Source organism: Salminus brasiliensis, chromosome 3, assembly GCF_030463535.1.
Source record: "Salminus brasiliensis chromosome 3, fSalBra1.hap2, whole genome shotgun sequence".
NCBI classification, from domain to species: Eukaryota; Metazoa; Chordata; class Actinopteri; order Characiformes; family Bryconidae; genus Salminus; species Salminus brasiliensis.
Window position 1 is genome coordinate 40,192,285 of NC_132880.1, and position 18,554 is coordinate 40,210,838.

Below are 18,554 nucleotides of genomic sequence, written 5' to 3' on the forward strand. Positions count from 1 at the left end.
GTCATGAAAATGTCTTTGTGATTAGCAGTGTCCAGGCAGTGTGGATGGGTATTGGTAAAGTGCTGACATTAGAGAAAGCTGAATCTGATGTCGAAGCGGGATGTAATCTGTGTGGTGTAATCTGAGGTTTGTTTGGGGTAGCTGTAGGGATGGGCAATTAATCAAATAAATAATCAAAACCTCTTAATTGATGTAATCATTTTTAATCCAACCTGTCTAAATCTGCGACATGGAAGCAACACGGAGAACAACTCAAAACACAGAACCAACTGAGCAGCTCCAGCAGATCGTATAATGGTATGGTAGTCTGGTAGTCTTCTTGTAGTGTAACTAAAAAGGGCCCATTGTAAAGGGCCCATATCCTACATTTTTCTTGTATATAATATTTTTGTGTATAATAAGTTTTGTAATCCAAAAATTCAGATGTACACAGCCATTTACCATTTTGCACAACCTCTCTTTATCCCCTAAATTAAACAAGCTTTTCATTTCGTTTCCATTACTGTGCTTTTGTAACATTTACAGCATTTAGCTGACGCTCTTATCCAGAGCAACTTAAAAGGTTACTCGTATTACAGAGGCGGGCCAATGTAGTGTTGGGAGTCTTGCCCAATGCATCTTATTGGTGTAGCGCAGCGTAGTCACACAAACCCAGGTAATCGAAACCCAGTCTCCCAAATGGTGTTCTAGCTCACTGGCTGGTAGTGGTGTCCTCTGTTGAGGCAACCCAATCAAAGAGCAGATGGGCAGAGCTGTGCCGAGTAGTTGGAGATATTTAAATGAGTTGGTTCAGGGAAACAGACAATCTTTTTTTTGTTTGTTTGTTTGTTTTTTTTATTTTTATTTTTTATTTTTTGTAGCTTTTCCATGTATGGACTGGGTCTACGTTGGGCATCTACGTTGGCTGATAATGGGGAGTATCAGTACAAAAATGTGGTGTTGTGCCGTCTCCTTCTCTAATCATGTATACTTTTTTTTTTTTTTTTTTTTTTTTTTTTTTTTTTTTTTTTTTTTGTATAGACAAAAAATGATCCTTTTTACCTGTACAGGTACAAGGTCTAATTCCCAATCCCAATAATCACTTCATAACTGCCTCTTTGTCTTGCTGTGCAGAGGGGGTTACCAAATTAACACCACCCCCTTATTTTCCTTATTATTGTATGTGTTGGACAAAAGTATGGGGACACCTTATCATTCATTGTTTCTTTGGAAGTCAAAGTGAGATTTTGGAGAGTCGCTGTGAGAATTTGATTGCATTCCGCAACAAAAGCATTATTGAGATCAGGGTGTTGGATGATCACCACCACACCTCATCCCCAACCACGTTTTTGTTTATCTGCTCCAGAGAGTCTGATTCTATTGGCAGTACTTCTCTACAGAAACCAGACAAGCTGTGTTTGTGTGCATCTGTATCAACAATGGGTGCACCTTAAAGCAACTAAATGTATTCGTTAAAAGGGGTGTCCACAAACATTTGGACATGCACTGTATTTCCTTTTAACCTGCACTCTTAAAATAAGGGCGCTACAACAAAAGCCAAAGAAGAACCGCCTTTGGTTCTATGAAGAGCCGTGTTTGTAAGAGAGTGTAGTGTGAGCTGAAGAACCTTCTGCGTACAGAAACTGCAGGCTGGACATCCCAAGCCTGCCCATGCTGTCCGTCTCTTCACTCTCAGGTGGAGTGGTGGTGATGTCCCTGTGTGTGTGTGTGTGTGTGTGTGTGTGTGTGTGTGTGTGTGTGTGCACACCTATTACTAAGAGGTTGAGAGATGTTTCTCGTCACATTTCTGCTCAACTCTGTAAACCGTTAGACGTGTTAATGCACACACACACTAAAGCTAGGTAAGTGATGCTGTGTGTTTGATGAATAGGGGACAGCACACACTGACTAATAGGTGTGTGTGTATTTGTGTGTGTGTGGCGTTTTGGACGTTTGTGGTGCCTTGGCATATTCCTGCTCTAAATGTGTCGCACTCTTTTGTTCCCTTCAGCCTGTTCTCCTTCCCTCCTGCCCAGATCAGCCCCATTTTAAAATCTCTGTGCTACCTCAGTCTCTCCAGATGGCTCAAGTTCCAGCTTTTTTTTTTCCTTTTTTTTTTTTTGTTTAAACAACGTATGCCCCACCCTGTGGTCTGAAGTTCCGCAATGAGCCTTCTTGTCAAGGTGCCAGGTTTTAGATTCAGCGTCTTGCAAGAAGTACATTTTCCTCTTGCTTCCCTGAAAGCACAGGAGCGTCATGCCCCCCCCACCCCCCCACCCCAACATCCCCCTCCTTCCCCCACCCCAACACCCCCCTCCTTTCTCTCTCTCTCTCTCTCTCTCTCTCTCTCTCTCTCTCTCTCTCTCTCTCTCTCTCTGTCTTCGTGTGACGTCCTGACCACTAACGGCTACATATTAAGAGATAATTCCATACCCTGAGGTTACAAACCGGCTTAGACTGGCTCTCCGCATTTTGACTCCACTGGGTACCCTAGGTTAAAAAAAACAGAAAGGGAAAAAAAAAAGATATTGTGACTCGCTGCCTTTTTTCTTTTTCTTTTTTTTTTAAAGAAACAGGAGTCTAATTCTTACCAACATTGCCTTCAGCTCCAACGACAGTGCTGGTTCCAAAGCCACACAGAAATGCATTATGGATTGGGTTCAGGTTTTGTTTTGTAATCTAAAAGGTCATGATGTCATTGTTTCAGGAGCCTTTTCCTGGAAAATTAGTCAAAACTCAGCACAATTGTAAAGACTTTAACGTTTGGTTCCTCCTTTTGTGTGTGTGGTGGTGGTGGTGGTGGTGGGGTCATTTTGCTGCAAATAAACTAGATCTTGGAAAGCTGTTCAGTTGGGGGCAGTACTGTAGTCTATAGGAAACAGATCATAGTTTCCCTTCCTGGCTAAAAACGTTTGGTAAACAAAAGGTCAAAACAACGGACAGAGAAAGAACCCGGTTAGAACCGAGCTCATATCAACATCTGCTTTTTGTCATACAGTGTCCCAGTCTGATCAGAGTCTTCTCCTGCAGTCTCGTTGGTATGAGCATCAGGTACATTCTTCTGTAATCCTGGACTTGCAGTCTTGTCTAGACACTTTGCTCATCTCTTCCAGTATTTCAGTCGCCCCCCGTCTGTTTTTGTGGTCAGATTTTTGTTTTGAGGATCACATGAACACATGTTCACCTCCAACCCCAGTGAGAGCCATGCGAGAAACATCAGTAAAAGTGGCAAAAAACATAATAGTAATAAATACAAATTAATACCAAGAAGGAAAAATTCACTAGCCCTCTATCTACTATTTGTACTATCTATCTATTTGTCCAAGTCAGTCCACTTCTTTTAGAAAGTCCTGTTTCAAAATTTGCCCCACTCACAGTTGCTGCTTCTCCTCCATCTAGGAGCAGAGCTCTGCAGTAAGAACTGGGTTGTTGATGGGCTTTAGAAGAGTTCATCACATGTGTTCATCTGACAAGCGATTCTAATGGAGTGCACTGGATGGATCTGCAACCGGGTATAGACCTTTGTCCAAGACGGGAGATTCTATCTGAAGGAAGGAGTAAAGCACATAAGGGTGTAAAGGGTGTAAATGAAGATTTTCAACTGTAAAACTCACTCATATGCCGAGTGTCTCTCATTTACCCTCCTTCGTGGAAACTACGAAGAAATCTGGGTGCATCCTATAGAGTAAAGTGGGAGAGGGTGGGGCCTAGGGCTGGGTAATTCATTATAAATATACTAATAGAACTGATATTCAGAGTTTATCAGATTTCTTTACTGCTGGTGTTCATGTATTGTCACATATAGCCACATGACTTCACCCTGTCCAGCCTGTTGTTCATAAAAAAGCGGTTAATAATCGGAATCGAGGTAAAATGTTCAAATAATCACGATATTGATTTCAGGTCATATCGCTCAGCACTGGTGGGGCCTATGCTAGGAGTTTTTGGAAGTTGCTGTAAATTCTGGGTTTTGGCTTACTATAGAGATGCAGTCTGATGGAAGATATAGAAATTGTAGGTTGACGCTAATATCTGATTTTAACAAGTACATACGTGTTTATGTGGATACAGAATCACCTGGATCAGCAACTTTAAGTCAGTGTAATAACTAATACATTTAAGACACTGAAGATTGATTTTTTTGTCTATTGTTTTAGAGCTTTGGAAAATTTAGTTTCCATTGATCATCTATTAATATTACCAGACATGATTGAGTTTCTTGTGATTCTTACTAGAGATGTACTTACTAGAGATGATTGGAGTTATATTGGAATCTGCAGGTGAAGTGAAAGACATTGACATTGATTGTCTGGTTACAGTGGCAACTCTCAAGGGATGGGATCTACATATTAGGCAGCAAGTGAACAGTCCGTTGTGATGGCTAGACGACTGGGTCAGATCATCTCCAAAACATCAGTCAGGCGTTCCTGGTATGCAGTGGTCAGTGAACTGGCGTAGGGCTTCCTGTAACAGCAGTTTTTCTATTAATTAATCTCTCAATTATTTTGTTAAAATAAGCATTTTGACGAAACTGTAAATTAAGGTTTACGTATTAAAAGAAAACTGTAGGTTTAATCAAGAACCTCTGCAGAATAGTCAGCAGTGCAGTGGGGTATTTATACCCCTTATCCAGGTGTATGTCTAGCCTAAACCTTTTGTCTTGGTCATGTATTCACTGTAAATTGTAAAGTAGCAGGCAGGTGAATATATCGTTTTAATAATTTAATAAATACCGGTGGTCAAAGGCTAATACCGCAGTGCCTATTGCGGTACAAGGCCAAAGTGACGCTATTTCACTGTGTGCCTCTACAGCGCTGGATATCTGTGTGCAGGGTCATTTACGGTGTTACCGAGGTGTAGCCTGCTACAACCTTTCAGACGCCGCCTCTGTGATTTCACACTGCCATTCTGACCAGGTAGAGGGTTTTCCTACAGTCATGTCACAGCTAGACCAGACTAGTCAGTGACTAACTGTGGGCAGGGTCCCAACTGGGGATGAACAGGAGGAGCAGCAGTGTTAGGTGTGGATGGATGTTGGACAGATTAGGAGCTGCTTTTTGCAAATAACCTTTTGGCAAAACCCGAATCGACTCAGTATCATATCGAGCTTATTGAAGTGAGCTTGTCAGCTTCAGCATGTTTGAACATGGACGTTCCTTCTCTGTTGTGAAATGAAGAGAATTGTGTGTGTGTGTGTGTGTGTGTGTGTGTGTGTGTGTGTGTGTGTTTTGTGTCCTGCTGTCTGCTTGGTTTCTCTGGTTAGGAGAGCTTCCTAGCAGGTCTAGAAGCTAATTGAAGGGAAAGTCTGGTTAGCACTGAGGGACCAGGGCATTCCATCACAGGGGTCTACTCTAGTCGCTGTGGAGTCTGCCGCTGCTGTCAGCGTCTAGCTGCTCGTGTTGTGCACGCCATCTCTCTCTCTCTGTCTGTCCGTCCGTCCGTCTGTCTGTCTCTCTTTCATCTCCTCCTGTCTGTGTTTTGTCTCTTTGTCTTTAACTTCACACCCCCGCGCACACACTTTTCTCTCCCCTTTTGCCCCCTTCTACTGCCCCCCCCCACCCCTCTCCCAAACCGCCCCTCCCTCCCTCGGGCGACAGCAGAACAAGAATTGATTAGTGGCATGGCTTAAAAATAGAAGGGCCTGTTGTCATGGCAACGGACACAATGAGCTGTTGTCTTGTTTAATGAAGATCAGGGCTTTAAGTGTTATGGCTGAAGGAGCGTGAGCAGGAGATGCCGTCCATATCTAGGTGTGTCTTTTTTTTTTTGTGTGTGTGTGTGTGTGTGTGTGTGTGTGTGTGTGTGAGAGAGAGAGAGAGAGAGAGAAGGAGAGAGAGTGAGAGCTGAGAAGGAGATTTCGTCTACTTGTTCAGATAGAGAAGGCACTATACTGTGGCTCTGTTGTCTACATGGGTTCTGGTGTACGCAGATGGTTGTTAATTGTGTGTGTGTATGTGTGTGTGTGAGTGTGTGGGTGGGTGTAGTGCACTGCTTTGAAGGTGCAAGACTGCTGATTTGCTTTGTCGCAGCTTCCCCTAACCTTGGGCTAAAAGACGGATGCGGCCAAATTGAAATCAAACGTATCGTGATTCCGCAGCCACCAAACACATTGACTCCAAACCCACGTTCTGTTACTCGCAACTGCCGCAAAGTGGAAGCCAACCAATTACAACTCTGTTGCTATGGGTGCCATCCGTCTAATTGGCCTCATTAGTGTCAGAAACTGGCCTTATGCAAATTCTGGTCATATTGCCAGCAGCCCCTCCTCAGAGTAATAAATATACAGTAACAGTATGCCAGTGTGTGCGAGTGTGGGCCGATGATGTTCATGGTCCAATTAGTGAATTAACCAATGAGCTTTGCTGGTGTTCTCATTCTCAGAAGAGCGAAGTTGGTACTGATCCTATGCTATGCGTATGGCGTAAGTGAACGTGCTCATAAAGGTGCTTTAAATGGTTCTTCTGGAACCAAAAGAGGTTCATCTATGTGGAACCACTTAAAGGTCTAAAGAACCAAGGTAATGGTGCCTCTCACATCTATATTACACCCTCGATTACAGATCACTTCAGCTTTCATAAAGAACCATGTTTGTAATAGAGATGTGAAGTGAGATGAAGAATGTGAGGAGCTGTCTAACTTCCACATGATGTGTATAGCGTAAATGCATGTGGCTAAAATCTAATCAGCATTCAGTCCAGATACTGGTCACATTAAGTGACCGGGTGTAAACATGCTCTGAACCGCACCTGTTTCTCCAAGGCACGTTTGACAATGAGCCAATTTGCATATTCCATGCCTCCCACAGCCATTGGATTTCAGTCTGGCTAGCCGGAGACTCATTTGACTACCAAGTGTAACTGCATGTGGCTAAAATCTAATCAGGATTCAATCCAGATACTAGTCATATGCAGTGACCCGGTGTAAAGGAGGTCTCGGACCTTCACCTCCTGAAGTGGTCAGAGTGATCTGATTGGTACCTGGTTTAAATGCCTCTTGGGTGTGTTTACACTTGCATTTTGATGTGACCTGTTCTTTCCCTAGATATAATCCTCATATTTAGAGACAAATGAAGTGTCCAGCCGTAACCCGAGTCCAAAGGTCTGAAGAACCCTCACTTAAAATAAATTAAGATGGTTCCTTATCGGATATAGATATAAGTGCTTTTCTATGGAATCCCTCAAAGAACCATTTAAAGCACCATTATTATTATGCGTGGAAGCCTGACCTTGACATTGCCCCCTAAGCAGTCTCCTGTATGATGGCCTGGCCAAAGGAACTCCGTTTCTCCATTGTTTTAGTGTGAGAAAGATTGCTGCTTGCACGTGATGAGCAAATGTATTCCTGAATTTGTCAACTGAATTTGCAATTTAAATCTGCATCTTTAGAACAGATGATCAGTGTTCCCTCCTGCCGTTCTTATAGAGGCCGAAAGCCTTTGTGTTGCAATGTAATCTGAAGCCTTGTGCATCGAAGAGATTTCGGGAAGTGCAGTGGGGAGCTCTGCTAAGGGTTAAGATAATTCAGTTCCAAGATGTGTTTTTTTTTTTTTCTTCTTCTTATTTTAGCTCTTACCCACTTGCTATTAAGCAAGTAGTTCCCGTTCCAGTGAATCTGTGTATGCTAGTAATCCCTTTTTATCAGATTTAGTCTCTGATTATGGTGCTTTTATGCACTGTTCACTTAAAGAATGGGGAATGGGGCTGAGCTGTTCTCCCTTGCACACTCTTTCTTGCCTTGCTTATTTTTAGCATTCCATTGAAGCGCAGGGAAGTCTTTAAAGGAAGCATGGTCTCATTGATAGAGGGTTTTATATACATACTCCAGTGTTGAATCTGTGGATCCCTCAGTACTCCTGTAGAGTCAACAGACAAAGCTTTCTGAATGGGTCATCAGATCGGAATCAGAAGACCATCTTTGGGAAGAATCCCCTTGGAACCGCATTGCTGAGAGATTGCATATTCTTACCAGTGTCTCGTCTTTTGTTTTTCTTTCTGTTAGCCTTATGTCACACGCCTCCTCACTCTGTCCTTTCTCTTACCCCCCCCCCCAACAATGTGTGTATGTAGCACACCCCCTGGTCTTAAAAGGCCAGAGAGCCAGAGCGAGAGAAAGCAGTAGCAGTGGTTGGCAGGCCTTGCAGCAGGCTGCGCTGACCGCCGTGCTGTTTTGTCACCTGCTGTCCGTCTCCTCTAGAGCTGTGAGTGTAGAAAGGACTGTGGCGTGAGCTCATGAGCACATCGCTGAAGTCATATTTCTGCTTCACGTGCCCTCGGGGAGGTCACACTCACGCTGGAGTGCTGGCGTCTGTGAAAGTGAGCTCATAGAGACACGGGCTGCGACGCAGGAGGGCTCGCCCCCTCCATGACATTTTCAGTAAAACTGTAAAACGTGCAAGTCTGCAGCGGAAACTGATCTAGTAGCAGGAAACAGCGCTGTTCAAAAGAGTGACTGAAACTTCTGCGTTGCTTAGGGGTGCACTGATCTTTACCAGGCTGATGGCGATAATAAGCACCTTTTTGTGCCCGATATTGATACAAATAATTGATAGTTTTAGAGCAGGTTCACACTATGGCTACTATAGGCACTGTAGCTCTAGGCGCTGTACCAAATAATCAGTCAGTCGCGTTTGTATTTGCAGAAAATAAGCAATTAAATAAAAAATGGGGGCTTCCTTCAAATGGAAGTGCCCCTGAACGCTCTGCCTGCCCCTAGTCTATACCTGCCCCTAGTTGGAAAGAAGCAGACAAGAAACAGCAACCTAATAACACGAGCAGTGCTAATCATTTTTTTTTTATTTTAATATATTCAAAATGACCATTTCTCCTCAAGACAAATAAAGTAGATTCTGTGTGTTTTGTAACATCATGTAATTAGTCTGATATTAGCGCCTCTCACTAAAACAGCTGGTCATCAGCTGTGTTAAGCAGCTGACCACACTGAAACCGCAATAGCCAATAATAGACTTTTGATGTCATGCGTTTTCAAAGCCTTTTTGAAATTCTCCTCTTTCCAAACCAGTTAATGAGCTGAAGCTCTGTGTTTGTGTGGATGGGAAGACCAAAACGCAGAAGAAAAGAAACCTTTTTAAGGTGTGGATTAGGGACAGCCTGTCCGATCACATGGAGTTACCACTTCTACCAGTGCTGCCTATACCATTAGCTAATAATTTAGCTAACCTAAACACGGTTCACTGAAATTAACTCAACACTTTTTGCAGCCTTAATTGTCAAAGATTCGAAAGCCGGAAACCTCATGATTCAGTGACTGATAATAACCAATAATTAAGGCTGCTTATACCACCAACCCTGTTAACTGCTTTTTTTTTTTTAATATATTCTGTATGTGTGTAAAATTTAAAACCGTTAAAAACTAAAGATTTATTTATTATTGATGTAGTATTATTATTATTATTATAAATATGATCATTTTAATGATGGTGATTCAGCACCTCCCTCAAACCCAAGTCATAAATCAACCAGAAACAGCCACACATCCACATACAGTTCCATAGCAGGCAGAAATTTAATTCACTGAGCTGGCCAGACAGAGTCCTTGTGAGTGTGGGACAGTCCTGGCAGCCAGCATGAGAGGGCTCCAAGTCGCCAGCTCTGTAGAGACGGCGCCAGCCCAGGAAACGTCCAAGCCGTGATGTAGAGTCACTTGGGCGGCCGGCCCAGGAAGCCTCATAGCTGTGGTATGAGAAACTACCCGGGCGGGAAATTTCAGAGCAAGGCAGAAAAGTCACTTTCGGCCAACAGGGGAACATCAAGAGGAAAACCTGCAAACCGTATGAAACGAAGTACAACAGCAGTTTGTGACGTTGTTCATACACCAGAAAAACATTGTCCACTTCTCATAGCAGTGAGTATTCAAGCTCAACTCCACTTTGGCTGATCAGATGCATGTCCAGCCGTGGAACAGCCGAGTGTCAATGCGGCCAGGATGCATTGGAACCGGACTGCTATCCGGTGGCTAAAGCCACTGCAGGAGTGGCTTGAGCGCTGCTCGCTGCACTGGAGCTGTAACCGGGCCACGTTTAAACATTATCCATTCCTTCAATTCACATACGTAACCTTAACCCTCTCAGATTGAAGTTGGCCCAGCCGAGGTAAATAAATCCCCCGTTTCTTTCGGATTATCTCCTTCTTTACCACATACTTGTAGCATGGTTTAAGAAAAGCCTCTCCTCTGTTTTCCCCAGTCCAGGTGGTTCAGAGAGCAGCAGGAGTCGGTCGTTTCTGCAGCGTAGGGTCAGTGTCAATGTTGCAACCCTGTGCAACTCTATACTAGCACATTTTCTTCATTTCTTTACCATCCCTGAAACAAAAGGAGACTCTTAACAGTCTGCGTTCGCCTCTCCCTAGCCTACCAGGAGGGCATCCCATTCTAACATGACTTGACGATGCAAACTGCACAAAAGCAGTATGGATAAACACAGCAGATAAGATATCGAATCTAGATACGTCTCAGTGTAAGTGGCCAGGGTTTGCTGATTTTCACTGCTGTGCACTCAGTGGAAATCAATTTGTGTAATTTTCAGCGTATAGGAACAGTAGTTCGGATCTTAGTCATGATAGCAGAGATTATGCAGTATGTGAATAATCATGCGACCCTGTTATTTCTACTACGTGGTTTATGATTTGATGTTTTTGTTTTAGTTGTTTTATTATTATTATTATTATTATTATTATTATCATTATCATTATCATTATTATAATGCTGAATCTGGGGCACCGTGAGGTTTTGGGTTCTCCCTGTGTCTGTGCATTTTCCCTCCAGGTACTCTGGTTTCTCCCTGCCTCTTAAAAAACGCATGGTAGGTGAATTGGCCATGCTAAATTGCCTGTAAATGGATGTGTGTGTCTGTGTGTGAATGGGTGTGTGTGGTACCTTGCAAAGGACTGGCACCCTGTCCAGCGGGTATTCCTGGCCTTGCAGCCAATAGTCCAAGTAGTCTTTGGACCCACCTTGACCCTGTCCAGGCAAAAAGTGAATAAATGATTGAATGAATGCATAAACCCATCTCCTATAGCTGTGGACTCTGTGCCAAGTTCTAGGCCTATAAAGGCCTTAATTTTTTTTCCTCCAGTTGTCCTCAGATACCAGGGCAATGCTTTCCAAACAGGTTCACAAAGCTGCACATGTTTGACCGTGCAGTAGAGTAAAGAAGAGTTAAGAGTTCGGTAGAATCTTTCCCACGGAATTCCTCCCAACCTACTGAAAACGCTGTTAGCCCCTGCTCTAATTCCGGACATCCTCGCTACACAGCAGCCTCTGCACCCAAGCCCCCAAAGAAAGAAAAGCCAGTATAGCGAGTGCAATGCTCGCACAGAAAGGCCAGCCATCGTCTTGCTTTCCCTAGCACTGGTAGTGCTTACCCTGCATGACCCCATAGCAAGCCTGCTCTTTCTAGCTTCAAACTGGGTTACTGCCTCAAAGGCTGCCGTTCGCCATAAATCACCCTCCTTACATTTAAGGTCACAAAAAAGTATTGTGTGACCACTGTGCCCAATCACGGGGAAGATTTACGAGAGGGGCGCTCAAAGCGACTGGTCCGCTGCCTGTTGACGGGCGGCACTGCGCTTAAGTATTCTTTATTTGTGTGTGTGTGTGTGTGTTTATTTATTTATTTATTTATTTATTTACTTACATTAGTCTAAGCGCACACCTTGGCGGTGATACAGCAGCCATTTTGAGGATCTGTGTGTGCTCGCGCTCAGCATCAGATGTAGCAAATGGGGAAGGCTTAATCTAGCCAATGGAGCGGGTGGCTGATCAGACGGGCTGGATGAGCGCAGGCAGATTTGGGAGATGGGCCAGGACCGTCCGGGATGGGATGCGAGAGGGAGCAGTCGGGGGAACGACTGGGGCGAAACACCCCTGCATGTTCATGATAAGCAGCGTGCCCTGGGATGAAAATTAAGAAGATGCTCTGGTAGTCTTGCATGAAGGAATCAAGATTTGTGAATATCATCGTGCTGGGAGGTGTGTGTCGGACAAGTGGGTCGGCTTTAAAGGCAGCACTGCTCCTGCTCTGCTGTGGGTGAGGGAGGGATGCAATGCCACGAGCACTGGTTTTGGAGGTGGGGCAGGGAGGGAGTTGCGTCAGCCAAATGAATTGTCATGATGCAGATCATGCGTGAAATGAGCTGTGGATTCCACCATGCGGTCGCAAATGGCCTTATTATTATTACACCCCATCGTCTGGCTTTCGGCCTGTTTTACCAACCTCTCCGAATCTGTTATGTGTAGTCTCAAACTGAGCGCTTTGATTGTGTGTTGGTGTGTGTGTGTGTGTATATATATGTGTGTGTGTGTGTGTACGGGTATGTGTTTGGGTTTAGGGAGGTCGTCAGGGTGTGATGGCGTTCAGAGAGAGAGAGAGAGAGGGCAGAGGCAAGAGGACATTTTGGTACGTGCAGGGAACTGATCGACAGACAGCAGTGGCGTGTGCATAAAGAAAACGGTATACTGGTGGGGGGATGGGCGGAGAGGGAATTAAGGGTTGGCATTATGACAGGGTAGCGTGTCATGAGAGCACACTGCACTGCCGTCTTTTTCTTTCTTTCTTCTCCCCCTCCTTACTCTTTATCCTCTGAACACCCCCCCCCCCCACACACACACACACACACACACATTTTTATCTGGGTCTCTTGCATTATAAATGCATTGATTAAGAAAAAATAGCCTGCAGTCGGCAGTACCTTGAAGGGGCCCCCAGAAAGCAAGCGTGTGTGTTTATTTTTACAGCACGGCGAGGAAAGGGAAGGGGAGAAAAAAAAAGAAAAAAAAAAAGAAGAAATACTTTTTTTGGAAAATGGGGGAGGGGTGTAGAAGGAGGGAGGGGATATTTTTTTCAGCTTTGTGGTGTGTGGCACGGCTGTAGCTGAATGGCGAGGGTGGGGGGTTAAGGATACAAAAGAGAGCCTTATGTTGGCACAGGCCGTGAAACCATAGTTTCTTTCTGTAAGTCTAGAAGTGTCTCCCCCACCCCGGACTGCTGGCAACACCGTTCTGTGGACCATTGAGCAGCAAATATGCTGCTGTAGTATTAATGGCAGTGTACAGTAACTCAGCAGAGAATGAGGTGAGGGCAGGTTTTTTTTAGGTTTGGGACGAGGGTGGGGGTGGGGGGGTGCACTTATTTAATATCATTAATGGTGGAGGGTGTTTTATTTTTTGGGGTGTCCACGAACCCCTTCGCACACGCAGCGATGTATATCTCACCTCCTCGATCTCCTCCTTTCTTCCTCTATCCTCATCTTTTTGTCTTTCTCGTTCTCTTTCTTTTCATCTCCCTGAGCTGCTGCTGCGTTGGCTGGCAGAGTGCCCGGAGCTGTGAGTGTGTGGTGTGTGTGGTGGATTGCGCGTGTGCAGGTTTGGGTGGGGGGGTGGGGGGTGGATGAGGGATGGTGGGGGTGGGTTTGGGGTGTGCGCACAGAGATGCAGGGCGGAGGGGGGCGGACTGGGTCGGGGAGAGAGAGTCTGGTTTTTGTAGCAGCTGACTGAACTGAAACAGTCATTATATTATGTAAAGGGGGACAGGGGAGTGAGTGTGTGTGTGCGCGAGTGTGAGTGTGTGAAGGGGGGGGTTCATACTGACGTGCACTACAACGTCTTTCTGATTGGCTGGTTGGTGCCATTGTCGGTTGTGTGTGCGTGTGCATTCTTTCTCTCTCTCTCTCTCTCTCTCTCTCTCTTTCTTTCTCACTCTCACTCTCTCACTCTCTCACTCTCATGCGAGGTGGGTGGTATTGAGTGATGGCATGGCACAGCATTACATACCTAAGCTGTTTTCTTTCTTCTTTTTTTTCACTTTTTTTTTTATCATTTTTCACCCCTCCCAGAACATTAAATCACTATTTTGTGGAAAGGCAGACTAACGTTTTTCCAAAAGCAGGACAGCTCCGCCGTACGCCTTGCTGTTTTCTTGAGAGTTCCCCCGAGAACAATCCTGTCCCACCCCCCCACCCCCCACCCCCCTCCTCCCCTCCCTGTGTCCACGTTAATAGAAGTGATGTAGATCGCGTAGATGTTCCGCTGCTGCAACAGCACGGCAGGCGAGAGATTACCAGCATCAGTGTGGAGATATGTGGGGATGAAAGTGACTGATAAAATGATAGAACGAGCAATAATGAGATAATCGAGAGATGATTAAGCGATCAAGGGGCCAATTACGGCTCTGTTTAATTTATAATTGGGGATTGCTGTACAATATGGCATTTTAAGACCAGTCAGACGTGGCTCCCCGGGGTTTAATTGGGTTCATGGTGCAGTACAGCGGCGAGGGGATTTGATGAACATGGCGGCTGATTGGTTTCGGTTGCAGCAGTACAGGCTGCATCTTGCAGGCAGGGGGAGTTGATCAGTTGAGTTTAGTGACGAGTTTCGATTGGTTTGATGGGTCTGCACATGCTGCTAGGGGGTTTGTGAATATGATTTTCACATTTCCTTTTTTCCACTTTTTTGGGAGGGCTAGTTAGAATTGAGGGGAAAAAAAGAAGCAGAGATGAGACTTTGATATATAGATACATATCTATATATAAAATTAAGACCCTGTTCACGCCTTCATGCGTCTTGAGGATCAGGATTATATCTGGATAAGGCAGAGCCACATAAAAATGCAAGTGTAAACACACCCAAGATTTAACCGGCCACTCAACCAGACACAATGCAGTCACTCGAACCACTTCAGCAGGTGGTCTGAGACTGATTTGAGCCAGGTTATGGTGGTGTGAACACATCCATCTCTCTAAGGCTCATTCGACAGCTACAACTCCTCCCAGTTCAACCTAAACACCAGTAATAATTGCCACACAATAAGCACATTTGTGAGTATTACGTCCTACACAGCAATTGAATTTCAGTCTGACTAACCAGAGATTCATTCAACAACACCTGTATAAACGCATGTGGCTAAAGTCTTACCAGGATCTAATAGTGACCAGGTGTACACTGGGTCTCTGAGTACAGGAACCCAGGCAACAGTGTGGAGATAAATATGTATTTACCCTGGTAAAAGGTAATACTAATAATTATTGTTAATAATTAAAAACTAATGTTCAGTTTAGTTCAGTTAAATTTGCTGGTTTCCTGGTTTGGACCCAGCCTTTAGCACAGTTTCTATGTATTTCTGATTGAGGTGGAAGTCAGAACTTTGGAAAAGTCAGTCCAGAAGCTTAATGTTATCTTGCTTTATTCATTCCAAGACCACCTTTAATATGTGTTCAGTGTCATTGTCCTGTTGGAACACCCAGTTGTGTCCAAGTTTCAGCCGTCTAGCTGATGGTTTGAGGTGATGCTGAAGAATTTTGAGGCCATCATTATTTCATCCACTCAACGTTCAATGTATCAATTTCACTGGCAGCAACACAGCTCCAGAGCATGATGCTACCACCATCATGCTTAACAACTGATGCTGTGTGTTCTTGGGTAATACATCTGGTCATTGTGGCCAAACAACAAAAGTCTTATCTTGACCATAAAACGTTCTCACAGAAGATGACTTCCTTGTCCAAGTTCAGCTGGAAACTTTCGTCAAATTTTAAAGATGTTTATTTTGGAGCAAGGGCTTCTGTCTTGGACGGCACCCTGTCAGAGCATGCTGACCAAGCTAAAAGTAAAGCTTGACTGTAGACAGTAACACCGGTGTTCCAGCGGCAAGCTTGTGCCTTTGTGATTTATAGGTTATTCTTGACCTTACACTCAGATTTCCTCTCAGCTGAGGGTGACCATTTGGGTCTTTTTCCAGACCTTGGCAGATTGGCATACATCTGTTTGAATTGGTGATCTTGGCTCTAAGAGTCATTCTGCCCCAGAAATGGAAGTCGTTGAAGGAAATCTTTGAAAGCCGAAAATATAGCCATGATTCAACTTCCACCACAACTGTAAATACAGTCGACGGTCAACAACAGCAAGTAGTAACAATATCCCAAAGCTACGGTACAAGTGAATAAGCATTAGCAGCTTGATGTCTTTCGTGTTACAGCTTTAGCGTTCAGTGTTGGAGCGGTCAAAGTGCAATGTGCATGTAGTCCCATGAGCTAGTGGAGCTTAGTGTCTGGATCTACCAAATATGTTGAGAGGAGCATGGTTTAGATCATCAACAGTCTGCAGTGTGTGAATCATTACTACTGGCTCAAAACTACAAGGCAGACATCTGCAAACATGTACGTACACACACACACACACACACACACACACACACACACACACACACACTCCGATTACATACAAGATAAACACTGCCAGCTAACTACCAGCTTTGCAACCCTAAGTAATGTTCCAATACACAATGCAGATACATATGTGGCTAGCTATGTAGGCTATATAATCCAAATTCCCCCATAAACAAAACAAACCTGTCCAGCAGAAAACCAGCAACCTCAGGCGTCATTTTCCAGGCTTTCAGCTCCCTCAGGTTTCGCCGGTGTTAGAAAGCTACACCGATGTTCCTCATTCACCACGCTGTTGCTCTTTTTGTGCAAAGCCGTCTACTGCTTTCTTTCTTTTCTTCTCTTTCTGTCTCATACAGCTCATTTTCGTGTGTGTGTGTGTGTGTGTGTGTGTGTGTGTGTGTGTGTGTGTGTGTGTGTGTGTGTGTAGCGCAAACTCTACAAATGCGCAAATGTGTGTGGACAGGGATGTAAGGTAGATAGATAGACAGCCATCCAGTCCTTTCATTCAGTCCAGGGTTTTTACAGTCCACAGGCTTCCATAATGGTTTTGTTTTTATTGTAAAATCAAGATGTTATTCCGAGCATTCCAAGAAGTATAAAGTATATTTGGTATATCACAGATCTGTATGGATAGCCCCTCATGATGAACCACAGATTAACCTCCAAAGCTTAACCATACGAGTGTGGAGTACAGTTTTAATGCCGCTGTTAGTTGTTACAGTAATAATTCCCTTTATCTGGACGCAGTGAAGGCATACTGAGACTGAGCAGCTGTCTATGGATAAAACCAGTACGGTCGTGCCACAAGAGCCATAAGGCAGCACATCGAGCACGGCCACACATCTGCAGCGGCATTACTCTAATATGTGCAGAGTTCTATTAGTGCAAGTCTCACATGGACGCAGGCATAGTGTAAAAAGGAGACGCCAACCTCAGAACGACAGACTCCACTGATTTCATGAAGAATGGACCAATAGAAATGCTTAAAAATGAATTGAATAAAAGTCAGGATGTCTCAATCAAAGAAGGTAGAACAGAGCGTTTCCACACTAGTTTCTAACCAGGCGTGATTCAAGAGTAAAGGGATGGGAGTAACGTTAGTGTCTACCAAATGGAGATAATGGAATAGAATATATTTGTCATTGGACAGCTAAAGACCAAATGTTGTGGTTTTTTGCAGCGTGGGCAAAAAGGAAGAGTGAAGAGTTGAAATCCTCCTCTTCTGACAGATGAACTAACACTATTCTCTGTGCCGCTTGTTTGCTGCGACACGTTGACAGCGAGACTCTGGGCTAACTCTAAGCTCTTCTCCGAACTTTCCGGTCCACCTTAAATAATGCAGCGGTGACGTTCTGCTGTTGAAATGCACACAGTGTACCTGCAGCACTGTTTAAGGTGGAATGGGCGGTTGGAGTTAGAACCAACTTTAGCTTTCGTTTTCGCGGCTGACTGGTAACATCACGACTCTTATCAGTTGGACTAAAGCTCTGTTTAGTTTTGCTTGCTGAAATAACCTCACAGATGAACTCTGTGTAGGGTAGCTTTAGAAAAAATGAGAAGTTCGTCGAGGATCATGTCTTTTTATGGTGCCTAGAGGATGCCGAATGGTGCTCTGCTACAGCAAACCCAATGATTGGAAGTGAATCGGATGCTGAAAAAAAAAAAAACGATACCCAATCCATTATGTCCACAAAATGTCTGGATCGGCCCCTTCTTCTGTGAAAATGCCGTTTTGGAGATGCAAGGTGTTTGCGTGTGTGTGTGTGTGTGTGTGTGTGTGTGTGTGTGTGTGTGTGTGTGTGTGTGTGTGTGTGTGTGTGTGCGTGCGTGCGCGTGTGTGTGTGATGTATATTGTCCAGCTTCTCGTCCAGGGTTATCTGATTGGCTGGTGATGAGCTTTTGTGACTCTGACTGTATAAAAAATGAAGTAATGAAATGAGACTCGTATGTAGTTTGAATGTGGGCTGTGTGGTTTGGATGGTATTACTGTAAGCAGTAATATGTGGAGGTGTCGGATACCCAGTCAAGCGGCATTACTCACTGATTACAGATTATAGTGCACACACACACACACACACATGCAGACACACACTCTATGAGCCTGCTCTGTTAATATATCTCTCTGTGCTGAACAAGGTCACAGTGGCTGCACAACTCCATGCTGTACTTGCTGATTAGTCATGTCTTATAGAGGGGAGGAAGAAAACAGCTCATATGCTTTATAGAGCCGGGACTAATATTAGATACGCTGGAATGCCCCTCCTCCATCCACCCCCAAAAAAGCGTTTTGGTTTCTTTGTGTGTGTGCGCTTGTGTGTGTGCGCTCGTGTGTGTGTGTGTATGTATGTGTATGTTGGAGATAACTGCTTTCTCCTGAGGTCTTGCGTTGGGCTTGGT

The 18,554-nt window shown here is 44.4% G+C and overlaps 1 protein-coding gene across 2 annotated transcripts in view; it reads left to right on the plus strand.

Annotated features, from left to right (window-relative positions):
- Positions 1–18,554, plus strand: part of gatad2b (GATA zinc finger domain containing 2B) — a 51,711-nt gene that overhangs the window by 12,660 nt on the left and 20,497 nt on the right. Inside the window, exon 1 of one of the 2 annotated variants that reach the window (XM_072674850.1) lies at positions 5,715–5,729. The exons of the other annotated variant lie outside the window; for it this stretch is intronic. The gene's annotated coding sequence lies outside the window, so the exon portion shown is untranslated. Of the gene's footprint in view, positions 1–5,714; positions 5,730–18,554 lie in introns of those variants that run through there. 2 annotated transcript variants of the gene reach the window in all.